Source organism: Ochotona curzoniae, unplaced genomic scaffold (genome assembly GCF_017591425.1).
Source record: "Ochotona curzoniae isolate NIBS_2020 unplaced genomic scaffold, NIBS_Ocur_1.0 contig_883, whole genome shotgun sequence".
NCBI lineage: Eukaryota > Metazoa > Chordata > Mammalia > Lagomorpha > Ochotonidae > Ochotona > Ochotona curzoniae.
In genome coordinates, this window is record NW_024466599.1 from 25078275 (window position 1) to 25096449 (window position 18175).

Consider the following 18175-nt stretch of genomic DNA (forward strand, 5'->3'; position numbering starts at 1 on the left):
TCTGAACACTTTCTTAAAATCCATAAGTTGAATTAAGAACTTCAATGCTTTCTATGGAATTTTATAAACCCACTGCTTATTTAAAAGTCAGCTAAGTATAAACGATCTTTTCAACATTCAAAATCCCTCCTTGGGCGTGCTTTGAAATCCCTCATCTTTCAAATTTCCAATTATGATTAAGTTGTTTGGAATGTTTTACTCGTAGTTCTATCCTGGGTTAAGGTTTCACCTAAATGTCACCTAGAAATCCTTTGCTAACAATATTTGTCTCACAGTGCTACAGTTGCAATTTATCTCCATGTACCTTGCATGTCATTGGGACCTAGCAAGCACTTGACAAACATGTGGAGACCCCAAGAGCAAGGGCTGTTGGAAGAATAAGAGAGAGAAAAGAAGGCCATAAGAAGCTCTTTTCTATCTGCTCTTGTAGTCAATTCTCTTCAGTTATCTTCAATATGTAAGATCAGAACCATACACAATAGCTGCAAACAGCTTAAGTATTTTGTAACAAATTTTACAAAGGATATGGACATCTCTACAATGAAAATTGTAAGCAATTATGAAATGGAAGACACCAAAAATAAAATAATCTTCATATTAATGATTTGAAGAATTTAATATAATCAAAATGCCCATGCCAAAAGCAAAACAGCTTCGTTATGAGTCAATTGTTCTCAGACTTAGAAAAAATGTTAAAAGACGTATGCACACACTAGAGACCACAAATAACTAAAACAATCGTAAACAAGAAAAATAAACCCAGAGGAAACACAGTATAAGGCTTCAAGACATACAATGTAGAAGTTAAAATCAAAACTGCTGACACTGGAACAAAAATAGACATTCAGATGAATGGAATAGAATAAAAAACCCAGAAATTAGTTCACATAGTTATAATAAGCTAATCTTCGACAAATGAGGCAAAATCAATCTTTGCAGAAAAGACAATCTCTTCATCAAATAGGGTTGGGAAAATATGATATATGTATGCAGCAATATTAAGCAGGATGCCTATCTTAGATCTTACACAAAGATCAGCTCACAATGAATCAAACTTATGAATCTATAAGCTTATGATGACAAATCACAAGAGGAAAGCATGAGAGAAAAACTGTAGGATATTTGCATAGGACATGACTTCTTGGAAAATCCAGAAACACAAAGTAGGTAAAGCAAAAAGTAGACAAATGATAATGATATTTGCACTGCAAAGGAAATACTCAATAAAGTACAGAGGCAACAGAAAGAATTGGAGAAAATATCTGTAGATCATGATGCTGATAAAAAATTAATAGCCAGTATCTATAAAGAATTCTAGAAACTCAGCAACAGCTATACAGCGAGCCAGGTAAGAAATGGGCATAAGACACGAACAGGCATTTTGTCAAAAGATAAAATGCAAATGATGAACAGACACTTGAAAAAATGCTCAGAACCACTATCCATTGGAGAAATGCAAATATAAATCACAGTGAGGTCTTCCCTCACGTTAGTTCGAGTAGCTATCATCCATAAATTAAGAAATGATATATTCTAGAGATGATGTGTGTAAAGTCATATTCTAATACACTTGGTTGGTAATACAACCAGTACAACCATTTTGGAAGAGATAAATCTACCATATGACATGAGCTTCCTACTTGGAATCAGCATGAGTTTTCCTTACCCCCATGCTTTTTGCAGCTCAGTTCACAATAACTAAGATATGGAATCAACCCACATCTACATCAGCTAATCACTAGGTAAAGAAAATGTGTTATATACACACCATGGAAAGCTACTCATCCATAAAAAGACTAAAATTCTATCTTTTGCAACAAAATGAATGCAACTGGAATCATTATGTTTGGTAAAAAGGAAAAGTCCCTAAAAGACAAGTATTGCATATTACTCTGACAGGAAGTAACTAATACAGAATCCAACTAACTATGTAGAAACAAAAGGTACATCTTGAGATTTGATTGCTTTCAGCTTTTGTTTATATCCTTGTGGCATTGTGTGCTTTCTATTTCTTTACTTGTTAAGTATTCTGGTTAGTAGTTCATTAAGCCTGTGATTACAGAGTGGATTGAAAACATCTTTTAAAAAAAAAATTAAAAGAAAAAAGGCACTATGGGCATTGGGGGAGGAAATGAGAGGGATAGAGCATGGTCGTTGTCTTAGAAAAATACCTATGAAACACATGAAGTCTGGATTTTATATTAACAGAAATTGAGAAAAGACATGTAGGACATGTACAATTTCAAAATGAAAATAATTACAAATGGAAGTAGTTTTTTAATTCATTCAGAACCTGGCTAATTGGATCTTTGGATTCAAGCTTAAAGAAGGGATGGAAATAGTTGGCTGCCAAGTAGTACTTGAACAAACTCTTACTGGTTTACTAAAATGACATACACATGGAGAGAATTTTTAGAATTTGAGATTATGTTACTTTAGTATGTTCCACATAGTTCCTAGGACAACATGCACTATGATGAAGTATTGAATAAAATGTCACTTTTCTTAACATTTTGCATCTTGTTGCTTAGTTACTTTGCTTTACAAAATTTCAAATTCACACTTGCTACTTGAAGAAGAAATTTTCTGGAGAGGGAAAGCTTTGAGGATAATGACTCACTTGTGCAGATTAGCCAAATCTCCCTGAAGACCCTGGAAGATATATTTATATGTGAAAAAAGCAGCATCTTTCTATCTTTTCAGCATCTCATATTAATCTTCTCTTTCTCCTACCCATTGTTCATCATTCTTTAAATACATCATAATCATCAACACCTCCACACCTGCTGTGCCCTAGTCCTGAATTGCTCCTCTCTTGTATTTCTTTATCCCAGCACCCCAGATGGTAATCAATCTTCCTTCCTCTGTGTTCCCAAAGCCTACACCACATCACTCATCTACAATACATGATTTGATAGAAGCCTAAATAGAATTATACCCATAAAAAGAACTCTTTCTCCCTCTAACATCTTTCCAGAAGTGCACTGTGCTTGTATGACACAGATTAATTATTCCTGCTCTTTTCAAATACGAATGGAAACCTCAAGGACCAAGAGTACAGAAGAATCAATCCACAGTCTTCTCAAAAGAAAAAATAAATCACTTGCTGTAATCCTCTCGCGTAGGAAGGAACAGAGCAAGAGACAGAAAACAGCGACACATGAGAGAGACAATCATGATTGCCCGCATGAAAGTTACCAGTTCATGGATGCTTGTTTGATAAAATAGTTTGTGAATAGTCATAATTTTGCACTCACATGTTAGGAGTGAAATTATGATAAAAACAATCAGTACAGTCGGGTGATGGCAAAGAGTTAGGTGTGAAAACAAAAGTAACATCACGTTGTGAAATGAAAACAACTGTACACAAACTCTTCATGGTCTGTGATGACTCAAATTTCATAATTGGCTCTCTAGCTTCTATCAGGCTCTAGTATGTGCTGACAAGCTATATTTCATATGTGACAATCTACCCCTGAATTCAACCAACTTAGTGAATATTTTGACTTAAATCTATCAATATAAGGCCCAGAGCGGTAGCCTAGTGGATAAAGTCCCACCAGCATCCCATATGGATACCAGTTGGTATCCCAGTTGCTCCACTTCCCTTCCAGCTCCCTGCTCGTGGCCTGCAAGGCAGTACAGAATACCCCAAAGCCTTGGGACCCTGTACCGTGTAGGAGACCTGGGGGGAGCTCCTGACTCCTAGCTTTGGATGGCTCGGCTGTGGCCGTTGCAACCACTTGGGGAGTGAACCAGTAGATGGAAGATATTTCTGTCTATTCTTCTCTCTGTAAGTCTGATTTTCCGATAACACAAATAAATCTTAAAAAAATAAAAATAATAGACATCAAGATAATTGATTAAGGGCATACAGTAGACTACAGACGTATACGCTCTCTTACTCTTGGAATATTTCTCAAAGTCAGAGCACACTTTGTGACATGCCAACAAATGGAAAGCAAAGCATATAGAAAATGCTCTTGAAGTTACTACACTGAGTAATTCTAAAAAAAAACACCTCCCAAATGAAGAAGCTGATTGGAAGTTCTGGCTTAGTTTAGCTAACACAGTAGGCTTTAAGTGGTTGAGGAAATGCTTTCTAGAAAGATAGAAAAGTCAATTGCACATCCAATCATGTTTCTTTCTCCCATTTCCTCCAGTAGAAGAGGAATGTCTGGTGCCTGGATTGTTACTACATTGTTGCTAACAGTCAAATAGCACAGTATTTAGACAAGACTGCAAGCTGGAAACAATATTTCTTTTAAGATAACACACAATTGGAGGAGAGAGAGGATTTAAGATTGTAAAAAAGCTGAAACAGTACAGGTCTTGAGACTGGAGGCATGGAAGTAATTATGAAAAAGTTGTACGGATGTAGGTTTAAAGTCTTAGAACCACCAGTGACATTACCTTAAAAAAATAATCTAACATACTGGAGTAGGCATTCAGGAAGGGGGTGAAGTTCCAGGGTTGAAGGTCAAATGTCTAACAACAGGAAAATAATAGGCCAGAAACATTTTAAGACATATGCAACTCTTTTGTTTTCTTTTGTTTAATCACATAAAACAGTTCAATAGGCTCTGGAACTTCCCTTTCCCATTCCCCATGTCAGCTACTCTCCTCTCACTCCTCCTCATATTATTACACAAGTATAGTCCTTCATAAACAGTCCCAAGGCCGCCATTCCACTCTTTAAATTTACCTGACATTGACTTTGTTTTATAATTCCCTCCACCCCGCAATAATCACAGCTGAGCTGCTAGGCTACTGTGCATGGTTCTTTTTGTTATTGTTTTTAAGATTTATTATTATTGGAAAGGCAGATGTACAGAGAGGAGGAGAGACAGAGAGGAAGATCATCTGTCCGGTGATTCAGTCCCCAAGTGGTTGCAATACCTGGAGCTGAGCAAATCCGAAGCCAGGAGCTCAGAGCTTCTCTGGGTCTCCCATACGGGTGCAGTGTCCCAAAGCTTTGGGGCCATCCTTAACTGCTTTCCCAGGCCACAAGCAGTGAGCTGGATAAAAATTGGGACTGCCGCGATTAGAATCGGTGCCCATATGGGATCCTAGCACCTTCAAGGTAAGGACTTTAGCTGCTAGGCTATCGCACCAAGCCCTTATGGCTTTTTTTATAAGGGAATGTATGGTAACTGTGTCATAGAGAATATCATATCCAGATGTGATGATACAACACAGTATGTATCTCTATTCCAAATCAAAGATGGACTCCCAATGAAACTGTTACATATAGCTTGATAGGATGCTGGTCCCTCTGCTATTGCCCTTATCTGCAATGTCAGTATACACATAAACAGCAGAATGATGGACTTATGACTTATTATGAAGGACTATACTATTGCAAAAATATAGGGAAATTCATGGGGGAGGGGGAGATTGGGAGAAGAGGGTAAGGGAAACCCCAGAGACTACGGAATTGCATTCATTAAAAAACAAAACAAAACAGAAAAACTTCATCTGGAAACATAGGAGACCACGAATAGCCAAAGCTATCCTGGAGAACAAAAATCAAGCTGGAGGAATCACAATTCCAGACCTCAAGACATACTACAGAGCAGTGGTCACCAAAACAGTCTGGTGCTGGTACAGAAACAGAGAACAACAGAACAGAATAGAGACCCCGGGAGGGAGCCCACACATGTAGGGCCAACTCATCTTTGACAAGAAAACTGAAAACAATCCAGTCAAAAAGCCTCGTGTCTTCAACAAATGCAATTGAGACAACTGAATAGCAGCCTGCAGAGGTAAGAAGCAAGACCCCCACCACCTTTCACCTCTTATACACATCAGCTCTACATGGGTCAAAGACCTAAATCTGCACCCAGAAGACATATGGAATTCTTGTACTTAAAGCATGCAGTAAATGATTTCTGAAGTTATTTGAAAAAGATCAAACCTAGGGAATAATTCACGGCAATGCTTTATTAAGGGGACAAAACCATGGAAAATATGTGTAGGTTAATAAACCCGAAACCATACTCTTGGTCTCTGTAATAAGGAGAGATGCAACATTGCCCACAGGCCGTGAGGTTGAATGGGAGTGGGAATTTGATGAGGTGTGTATGGTGCAGGCTCAGCAGGTAAATGCACCTGCTAACACTTGAGTTGAAGTTGATCCGTTACTTCCAGTCAGAAGGCATACAAGTCATGAACAGGGCTTAACAAGCATTTCCTTCTTTTTACTGGTGCACGGTATCCTTCGAATTTATACATAAATATGTAACTTGCTTGGGTTAACAGTATGTGAGTAGCAGCTGTGGAGTCACTCCCAAGACAACGATGTTTAGATGCAGAACACAGACTGTTGTATCCGTTCCCCCGATGCACAGATCAGGGAGGTCCATGTTATGATGGAGCTTCTATCAGCCTGATTCTGATTTTTCCAAGTCACACATACACATAACATTAGAGGCGTGAACCCATATTCTTGTATACTTGTCTTGTGAGATAAGCATCAGATACTCCCCCTAACTAGCTGTGAAGGGGTCAGCTACCCCACAAAATAGGTAGGGTCTGTTCTAGAAAAATCCAGTGGCTGAGACTCAAGAGATCTAGGATCCAGTCTCCTGGATCTAAGGATCTTGATTTAGGGTCATCAAACATGAAACCAAATCCTCTTACCAAGCAATCACAACGAAAAACATGTTGCCAATGAAACTAGGGCATTTAGAAGATAACTCTTTGGACAAACCTTGATAAAATTGTAGCTCCAGTCAGCACACTAAGGGCAAGCTGATGAGAAACCTGGCACAATGAACCCCAAACTCTCACTTTTGGCCTCTCAAACTCTGAGGTCACTACTGAGTGTGCTTGTAACACAAGGCATTTCAGAAGTTGTTATTGCAGTGTGACATATCCTATTACTTATGATTGAATGATACAGAACAAGTGTCTTGTGTTCAAGATTTGGTCTGCATATTTATTTAAAACACGAGGGACCTCACTCATAGAAATTTTCCATGATCCATTACTAGTGTTCACACGTATTACAAGCTACATATGGGAGAGATTTCAGTTCAAAGAACAACCGGGAGTTTTGTGAGGTGAAAACGACATAGCTTTCAGAATCTGTCACGCATGCAGGAGGGTAAGCTTTTGTGTGTAAGTGAATTATGTATAATACTGATTTTTTTTAATACTTCACAAAAGTTTCCTGTCTCTGCAAGTTTCTCCTTCTCAAATTTTATAATGGTACCTGGCATTTTGGCTCTTGGTACAAGATAGAAAAAGGAAAGGAAAAGAATGGCATGGAATGAGTGTCCCGGCTGCTATTTTGTCTATTGCTCACTGTTTTGGATGCTGGTGGATCTGTATGTCTAAGACGCCATCTACCTAGTCATGGAAAATGGAGACTCCACATTTAAATTAGATTCATTCGTGTCTGTATCTAGAAAAAGGAAAATAAGGTATTATTGAAGATAGTACTAGCTAGCTATTTTTTTTTAAGATTCATTTATTTTTATTGAAAAGTCAGATATACAACGAGAAGGAGAGACAGGGAGGAAGATCTTCTGTCCAATGACTCATTCCCAAGTGAGTGCAATGGTCGGTGCTGAGCTAATCCGAAGCCAAGAGCCAGGAACCTCCTCCAGGTCTCCCAATGGGGCGCAGGGTCCCAAGGCTTTGGGCCGTCCCTGACTGCTTTCCCAGGCCACAAGCAGAGAGCTGGAAGGGAGGCGAGGCTGCCGGGATTAGAACTGGTGCCCAAATGGGATCCTGGCACTTTAGCTGCCATGCTACTGTGCTGGGCCCAAGACAGGGCTAGCTGGTTATTTGAATCACAGGGGATTCCTCAGCAGCATGTGGGAGGGCATATCAGAGAGGAGGCAATTTTTATAAGCACAGAGAATAGGAAAGCCATAAAAAACATCATATCAACAGACAAGGCAAAAAGTGAAAGAGAAGTAAAAAAAAAAAAAAGAAATATTTGATTTTTAAAAAATTATTATTAAAGACTTGTCTTTCCCACCCAGTGGTTTTCCACAATCAAATGCTTTACATATAAATTACATTGCGTCTTAATTCAAAATATGAAATTCATTAAATGCTTCTCTACTAAGAAATGTTGTTTCCTCAAATTCTGTTTTTATTCATAGAAGGGGGCATGAGAAGGAAGCTCCGAGAGAAGCTCAACAGTGACACAAGGCACTTTCCTTATGGCTTGCAAGATTGAATTTATACAAATTCTAGGAAGTAGTTGGATTACTCCCGGTGAAACCATGGAGAGATTGGAGTTAGTCCATCAGCTTTGTTGGGCAAAAAGACATCCTTATCTCTGCTAACCTCTAATTATAAGAAACTTTTTAAAATAATAAATAAAAATGATATTTAACAAAATAATAATTAAGAATAAGAAACACTATAGTTTTCTCTAGCTATACATGTAGAAAAATAAACAACAACATAAAGGAATATCTATGACCTTGCCATCAACAGAAATAAAAATTTTCCTACGTTATTATGCTTATTCTAAGCACCGCTGCACTCGGACCAGCCATTATGCTTATTCTAAAAGTGTTTCATTATGTACTTATGTATTTTTATTTTAGATGGAGCAGCAAGAGAGAGTATAGATGTCTTCCATCTGTTGAATCCTTCCTCAAATATCCACAGTAGTCAAGTTCAGGCCAGGCCCAAACGAGTAGAGCAGGAATCAACTTGGAATGGCAGAAACCCAAGGGCGGGAGCCATCACCTAACATCTTCTCGTGTGCAGTTTTCTAGAAACTGAACCTGGAAATGCATTCACGACAAGGAGGACAAGACATGATTGGGAACATCAGTGACTAAAGAATCAAGGCCCTGGAAAGATAGGCCAGGAAGAAACATTCCAAAGCCTTGGGCAAATTCTGGTTTGGCTTTCTCACCCCCACTGCTAAACAGTTAAATATATCTTTAGAAGGTCTTATCAAAAAAAAAAAGTATTTGGAAAATTTTGTTTTTGCTGTATTTGAGATCTTTCAATAATATTTCTGTTGACATTAGATGATGCTGTCAAGACAAGTCAAATTATTCAAGTTAACTTAAGGAACACAGATATGTGTTTTTGCTGAATTTGCAAGTGGTAATATAAAAAGGTCAATCTGATAACTTCAGCTTTTGTTCTTGTATTAAAAAAAAAGCCCCAATGACTTTTCAGTAAGTTAAAATATAAATATATCCATATATGTGTATGCATAAATGTGTATGTATGTGTGTATATGTACAGATGTGGATATGTGTGTACATATATATACTTATAAGTTCTAGTGATGCTTTTAAATAAAATTCTGTCAGCCTCCAGCTATTACCTGAATTAATTTGAAAGGGAGATTCTGTGTAGAATCACAAATCAGTGGGTTTCAACATACAGCACTTAGGGAATGAAGTGCCATCAACAGTAATTACTTCTTTTTCCCTTGAGGGCCCCTGAGAGGGAAAGTATAGCATTTCCTACTGAGGAAATTCAGTGTTTGACAGACCATGCACAATTATAAAATTAGCTAATTGATAACTTATTAACATTAGAAGCATGCTTGTTCGTCAGTAGATAGTTTTAAATAAATTTCTCTTCCATTTCCAAATTAGTATTTCAAATGAGACTTATCAAGAAATCTTGCTTTAATTAATTGCCTATATTGTCATTTGTATCAAATCTCTTACTTTTGATCAGTTTCTAGAATCTGTTAGTTTATCTTAGAGAACTCTCAATAAGGTTTCTGTACCTCCCTGTATTGACAATAATCTATGACATTATTATAAAAATATTGGAAATAATCAACAGCAGTTACAGCAGAATCCAGACTAAAAAAAATAATGAAGAGGCCTCTCTGGCTGCTTTAACATGAGAAGTAATGAACACTGCATAGGGAAAACCAGAGCATGTCTTCAGTTATTTTGAAGAACCATTTTATGTAAAACACTTAATTTAAACCATTCTTCTCCATCTGCTTTTGTACTAGATTTTGCTATCCTGAAAAATAACAAGATAGAAAAACTATCTCATGGAAAGAATTGCTGAATGTTGTAATGTGGAAGCAAAAGCCAACAAAACAAAAGAAAACCTTGATTTTCAACAATCACTTAATACTCAAATTAACACAGAAGTTTGAAAGCTGCTTCCTGTTAGGTACAGCTACAACCCAAGGAAAAACGATCAAAGGGGACTTGGATAACTCATGTGTATGAGGAAGAATTTAACCACTCTCCCACAGAGATACTGTGAAGATTTCAGGAAACAATAAAACATTTTCCAGTAAAGTGCCTGACACATAACAGGTACTCAGCATGTTTTAGTACTTCTCCCTCTTTTGATGGTTGTGTGGCTATGTCTTCAGGTCCCTACTGACCATTAAGTTGAGCAGAATATACAGGAACAGATGAAATGCACTTTGATTTCAGGTGAGATAAAGTCAAGCAAAGAAGAAAATATAAATTTAAGCCAATTACACACTTGAAAAGGGGCTAGCACTAAAAAGAGTAAATGAAAACAGACAAGACAACAAAAAGAATGTATCTCAAATGGGTAATAAAAGAGTTCAAGTTTAGCTGTCTTCTCTTCCCAATTTCATCCTCTGTGGGTTTTGCTGAGCTCCTACTGGCTCTGTGATCTCTGTGTAAAATCCTTGGCTTTTATTTTGATGTTGTACACTTAAGTTAGGGCGATGGTGATGTTCTTGATGATTTTAAAGAACATGAATTTATATTAGTACATGTCAATTTCTCTTAATGCCCAGTATTTCAAACTGAACTTTATGTAATAAATAAAGATAACGCCCACTATGGTCTAAAAGTCTGTGTCCCTGACAATTTCTAACATTTAAATCCTAACTTCCAAGTTGATGATGATGATAATGATGGTGACAGTGATATAGGCCATTAAATTGTGAAGCTGGATCCCTCATGAATAAGATAAGTGTCTTCCCGTAAGAGGCTTCAGAGAGACCTTAGCCATTTATCTACATAGGAACACACTCTGCAGCCTAGAAAAAGGCATTCCCAAAGGCTTAACCATGCTCTCGTCCTGATCTCAGGCTCCAGCTTGCAGAACTGTGAAAAAGTTGCCCAAATGGACTGAGACAATGCCATAATCCAAGTGACTTATATAACCGAGGATGAGGGAGAAAGCAAAGAGAATGGAATATAAAACCAAGACAGAAAGAGAAAGGGGGGAAAGAAACATAGAAAAGACAGAATGCAAAACATATTAGGTATCAAATTTTAATTAGGTTAGTTGAAAGTAGCTCTTCTAAACACATCTGTGTAAACGCAAAGTCCAGCAAAGGATGTATTGATCCCCAAAAACACTTTGTAAAATCACATTTCCCATTATTTTCACTTCTGCCTCTAGAATCCTATATAAACTGTTTATTGCTGCATCTTTGGGAATGTAAAATGGAACTGGTAGAATTCCAGAAAAGCAAAATGAAGTCAGTCACAAGAATTCCAAGTGGGAGTAGTGCTAGGGAAGATAGCCAGCAATACAAGATGGGGCTAGAAAGAGTAACACTCTACCCCGGAGAGACGGAACCACGGGATGCCAAGTCAATTAAAATCTTAAAAATATAAAATTGTGATGACTGATACTATGAAATCAGGCTTCAGCTTACCTCTCAAAATCTGAAATATAGTGTGGGTCTCTTTTAAACGGATAGCTTTTAAACCTGGGCAAGGGAAGCTTAAGGCAAAACTAGTAAGGGAAATACCTCTTCGTGAGGAGGAGAACACTTTGGAAATTCTCAACCCATGAAAGGAAGGCATGGGCAGCAAAGGCAAGCAGATTTTCAAATGGTTGAATGTGTATTCCACAACACCATCAATGGACATTACAAGGAGCTGATGAACATTATACTACAGTTTGTCGTCAGAATGAAAAATTACATCCACTCATGGTTCATTCCCCAGGGCTAGCATTAATCCAGACCAGTCAGGGTTATTTCCACATTTCTAAGCTTTATCTTCCCAACTCAAAACTCACAAAGTTATGAAATATGTTATAAGAAAACTGAAAGGCTGACTACCTAGTTTAGCTTCCTCATTTTACACAGAGGAATCTTGACTCATTCTAACTTACTTAATTGGGAGAAGAATAAAAAATAAATTCAGCATTTCTAACTCATAGTCAGAGAATTCTTGATAACTCATAATTACACCAACTTCTTTCTTCTTCAGTGATGAATAAATACTGAAACTGTAGCAGAGACTATCAAGATACACGCCCAGAGCAGACATAATTACTTCCTTAATCAATAAATTAATTTCTTAATGACAGTTTATGATAATTTATCTCGTCTACCATGTGTTTTTATTTTTAAAATCTGTTAATTTGAATTAATTTGATTTGACAGATTATGTGTAATGAGAGAAAGAGAAAGGAATCTTCCATATGATGGTTTACTTCCCAAATGCTTCTCCCACCACCAGAACAGTAAGGCTGATGCCAGGGCCCCTAATTTGAACCATTACTGCTGACCCCAGGATGCACACAACTGAATCGGAAGCTGCAGGGTCTCAAACCCAAACACTGTGACTATGGGCGTCTCAAGCAGTGACTTAAAATTCTATATCACAATGCCAGATCCTATCACATGCCATTTTCGCTTTATACAAAAGACCTTTCCTTTGATATTTAAATATATACATATAAATTGAGAGAGAGAGAGAGAGAGAGAGAGAGAGCGGTCTTCCACTTGCTAGTCTCCAAATGACCCCAATGGTCAGAGCTGGACCAAGCCAAAGCCAGGAATCAGGAGTTTCTTCTGAGTCTCCCACATGGTTGAAGCAACCCAGGCACTTGAGGCATCCTCCATTTCTTTTCCAAGTATGAGATCAAGGAGTTGGATTGGATATGGAGCAGCTGGGACTTTAAACAGCACCCATATGTGACTATGGCATAATACCAACCCCATGCATTTATTTTTCTTACTAACCTCTTAACTTCTCTATCCATTGTAAAGCCCAGCCTTAATTAAGACATTAACCTCTGAGAAAGGGGGTTGTTTTCTATTAAAGGACTTGAAATATATAAAATACTGTCATTACTGTCTTACTGAATTTTTAATTACTATTTTGTGATACAGTTCCATAGACTCTGGGATTTCCCATTCCCTTCCCCAAGTCCTCTCCTCCTCACTACTAATTTCCCCTCTAGTATTACAATGGCTAGTCCTTTTCATGAACAGCCATCAGTCCATGATTCTGCTATTGAAGTGTTTCCCAACATTGTAGGCATGGGCAATGTCAGAAAGTCCAGCTTCCTACTGTCAGAATGTCTTCAACAGTTTGACTGGGAATCCATCTTTGGTCTGGATGCAGAGAGGCATAGTACACTCTGTCTCCACATGCAGACCTGTCAGTCTCCACTGCACTCCTATTATACATCCTCTTAAATACAGAGCCAGAAAACTTAATCCACTACAGCACACACACACACACACAAAAAAAAAAAGAAAATTTACATCAACATGAAGTTAAACAACATGCTACAGAATGACTAATGTGTTGCTAAATTGATGAAAAAAGTAAAGTTTCTTGCAGAAATTGAAGCTACTGCATGACCCGTGTGGTGCTGAGGTATGACAATAAAAACAAGAACATAAATGCCAATGGGATGTAGCAATAACATCGCTGAAAGGAACATTTACAACATCAGGTGCTTACAAACAATCAAAATGTCACTTGTGGATGATCTGTTAATGAATCACAAGGACTTACTGAAAAAGACACAAATGAACAGGAAGTGTGAAAAAGTAAAATTCACAGCAAAAACTTAAAGCATCCTAGTGCACAGCTCAACACGAATTAAATGGTGCTACCTGTGTAGACATGTCTAGAAACAAGTGACTCTGAAGTATAAAATCCCTTCCAGACTATCCGGAAGGTTGCAAACTTGCTCAGAGCTAATGACAATGGTCCTTCTTCATTACAGTGTATATAACACGTTTTCACAAAGTTCACAGAGAAATGGGCCACTTCACAGTGCATCAGCAGACTTCATTTAAGTAGATGGCAAATGAGGACCATTACTTAGCATGTGAAATGTAAACTGTATAAGACAACAGCTCACTGTAAGGGAATTACATTTTTATTTATTGATTCAGAGAAATCAAGCCACATTTGACAACAATCACCAAAACCATGTAAAGTTCTGGTCCTTGGCAGGATGCCAATGGAATCCTGAATGAATGCTAGCTTTTAGAATTTGGTGAAATAATATTGCAAGTGAGCTCCACTACTGATTAGTTCAAAATATGAACTATTTGCCATTCTTCCCAATGTTATACACGTCTGTGTATAGGAAAGCGTATGAGAAAATTAAGCAAAAATAGCAAAGCCTGTCACTTTGGAAGAAGGCAATTAACTAGGTATACATTTCTGCCAGTGATTCACTTATGGATTCTTCTGACTGAGATGCTATTCAGGGCCAACATGAGGAAGTAAAGTAATGGGTCCAAGAAACTATCTCTGGAATTATCCGGTGTCAAGATAAGGTCATTGAATTCCTGGTGTTTCCCTTTCAGTGATTTGAAAATTATTAGTATCTCCTATTGTACACATCGTGATGGCTTTACATCTTGAGGTTTTAAATTAGGTTATATGGTATGCAAAATAAACAAAATATTTTGAAATATTTTTCAACTCACTGTGCCTAACAAGGTCCATTTACTGACTGAACAATCACAGGTTATGATAGGCAATCAAACTGAGGCAGGCAAGGAAAAAGGGCGCCATATCTCAAAGTACATTTAAATTCATGACCTGACCTTTAGATTTCTTATAGAGTTTTAGAAATGATTTTTAGCAGATACCATTATTATTCCCATATATAGTAAATCTGCAATGGCTGACATTTTGGAATAAACAGAATTTTACTCAGCAGAAGAATAAACCTAAATATGTTTTTTTTTAAAGAAACTCGATTTTTTCTGGACTATGAGATAATAATCTTACAAAGAATATTTTTAGCAGAATATTGGAAGTTATATTTTTAGTCCCTGAAGAACTTATATCACAAAACTGGTCTCATGAAGAAAAGAAACCCTGGCTTTCTACGTTTAGGTAGTTTCAGGAATGGACAAAGAGAGGACAAATGCTAACAGTCATGGTAGTTCTCCTTGGAGAAGACAAGTTCAAGTTCAGTGAGGCCAAGTCAGCTAAGATTGGGAGTGAAGGCCTTAGGGAGAGGCATTCAGTGGATGGCCATGAGTCATGTTTTAGCAATGAAGCTACACTGGTCTTGTAACAGAGGAGACTCCATAACTGCCCCAGTTTCAGAAGCAAACCATAAAGGCATCAAAATGACATGCAAGCCACTTCATTGCATGTCAAGACAAACTGTTTTACTCTTTATACTATTTCAACTGTAACAGAGTCCAAAAATGTAAAATCGTAAAATAAGTCAGGCATCAAACTATTGCATTTTGAAGAGAGTTTGAACAATATGATTAAATTTTTAAAAAAAAATTATAATGAGAAGAAAAAAGGAAAATAGAAGAAAAATATTTCAATAGAACTTAGAGGTGAAAATAAATAATACCTGAAGTCAATGTATCTATCAGTAGCTAAGATGTGGCAGAAAGAAAAGAGAACTTGAAGGTATCATAATAGATTATGCAGATGAAGCACTAAAAGAAAAACAAAAGGAAAGGACTTTTCCAAAAGACTAATTTCTATGATGTAGGACTTTGTCAGAGTACCAGATCAAAGAGAAATTTTTGAAGTTAAAATTCTAAAATTATTTTTTTCAAATTTAGTGAAAACTATAAGAAGAGATCCAGGAAGATGAATAAAAAAACAAAAGGATGAATGAAAAGAAAATGATCCTTAAAATTACATTACAAATCAAGTTACTGAAAATTAATAATAAAAAGCATTTTTTTAAAGTAAATGTATACAGAGCAGTGGGTATTATGACAAAGTAAGGCTACTCTCTGGCACTTTGGCCTCCATGTCAGGGTGTCACCTAGCATCCCGTCTACCCAGCTTCGGATCCATCTTCTGCAGATGCACCCAGAAAGACAGGGAATGATGGTCCAAGGACTTGTGTCCCTGCCACCCACAAGGCAGAGGCAGATGGAGTTCCAAACTCCTGGCTTTGGCCTGCCTCCTCCCTGGTGTTGCAAACATTCGTAGAGTCAGTCAGCAAATGGAAGACCTCTTTCTCTGTCTCCCCTCAAAATGTGTCATTCAGATTTTCAAATAAATAGTATTTTAAAAAACCATTTCAAGAAAAAAAAAATAGGTATTATGTCAAGGGGAAAAATACCAGATACATGAAAATTTCAGTGAGCCAGGGTCAGCGATGTGAACTCTTTAAAATGATGAATTACTCATTTAGAAAAGCAACTTGCAGACTAGAATACAATCAAGGAAAACAGTCTATAAAATTAAGCAATGACAACTTTCTCAAACAAATCCAAAGGACCACTTTGTCAGCCAGTGTGAAGGCACACTGATACAAACGTTCTCTTGAACTTAGCCAAAAGGCCACGAAACAATGCACTAATACAGATGTTGAAAGACGTTCTTCAAATGTAATGAAATAATATCCATAGAAAAAGGAGATGGCAGAAAAGCACACCAAAAATATGTAACACGTAAATATGGAAGTAAATACAAAAACATTCTATTCCATTGTTTTCATCTTAAAAATAATTGCTTAAATTTATATGTATTATATACTTATATTACAGGCTTATATAAATATATGCAAAGGCTAAAGAGAAATGGTAGGGCTTGGGAAGGCCACATCCATAACGCAGCACTTGGGATAATAGGGTTCAAATATCTGCTTCTCTCCTTTTTCCAGCTTCCCTCTACTGAACCCTTAGAGAAGCAGTAGGTAATACATCCAAAAGACGAGTCTCTGTTACCCAGGTGAGAGACCTGAACTAAGTTTCTGCCTGAAATCCCAGCTGTTGTGAACATTTGTAAAGCGGGCCAGTGGATGAGTGTCCTAGCTAGCTACCTAGCCATCCATCCATCCATCCTTCCACCCGTCCATCAATCCTCCTTTATAATAATGACATTAAAATTTTAGAAAAGGGAAATGTTATGGGGAAATGTTTTAAGGTTAATTCACACATGTAGTTTAACAATGTAAAATCAAATAGATATGAAATATAGAGTAGCCTTCAAATATGTATATGTACAAATGTGTATAGCTAGTATGGAAGAGAGAAAATAGAATATTAACAGAAGCATAACAATACAACAATAATCCAAACAATAAAAATTAAGAGGACAGCAATTACAAATCATAGATAATGAAGATATATTTATGCCCCACTATGTAAAAAACAAATTTATATGGCCTAAGTGTACTAAAAATAATATTTGTTAGAATGGAAAAATTAACATAATATTAAATCATATCCTGTCTACATTTAAACTAGAGTCAATTGAAATATAAAGAAACTAATATAATAAAATATAAAAGAATGAAAAATACATATGAATCTAACAATAATGTTAAAGAAATTGGGGGCTAAGTGGTTTAAGGTACCTGCAAAACTAGTAATTCTAACTGGAACACAAGCACAGCTGGGGTTGCCATCTGTTTCACTTCTGATCCAACGCCTGCTAATGTGCCTGGGAAAGCAGTAGAGGTTGTTCAAGTGTTGGCCAATGCTGTGGCATGGAGGGAAATGTACCCCCCTTGTGGTCCTGGTGTCCCATATCGGTGACAATTGAGTTCTAGCTGCACTATTCCCTATCTAGCTCCAGCTAAGATATCTGGGAAAGCAGGTGAGGCTAACCCAGTCCTCAGGCCCTGCACCCAAGCAAGAGACCCAGAAGAAACTCTTAGCTCTTAGCTTCAAACCAGCCCAGCTAATGCCAATACAGCCACTTAAGGAGTGAGCTAATGCATGGAACATCTCTCTGCTTTTCTAATAAATTATCAAATTTATACTAAGGTAATATATATTTTCAGAGATTAAAAGCAACCTGTCATAATGATAAATGGCTTAGTTCCTAATGAAGACATATCATAGTTTTATTATAAACTCCTAAAGAAAACTCATAAAGCTACAACTTCTCCTGAAAGTAATAAGAAAAAAGAAATAAATGCACAATTTTCGTTGGAAATTTCAGCAGTCTTATCTTAGGAATGATGAAGCATGTAGGCTGAATTTCAGTGAAGATTGAGAGACAAAATCAATTAATGTGAACTTACT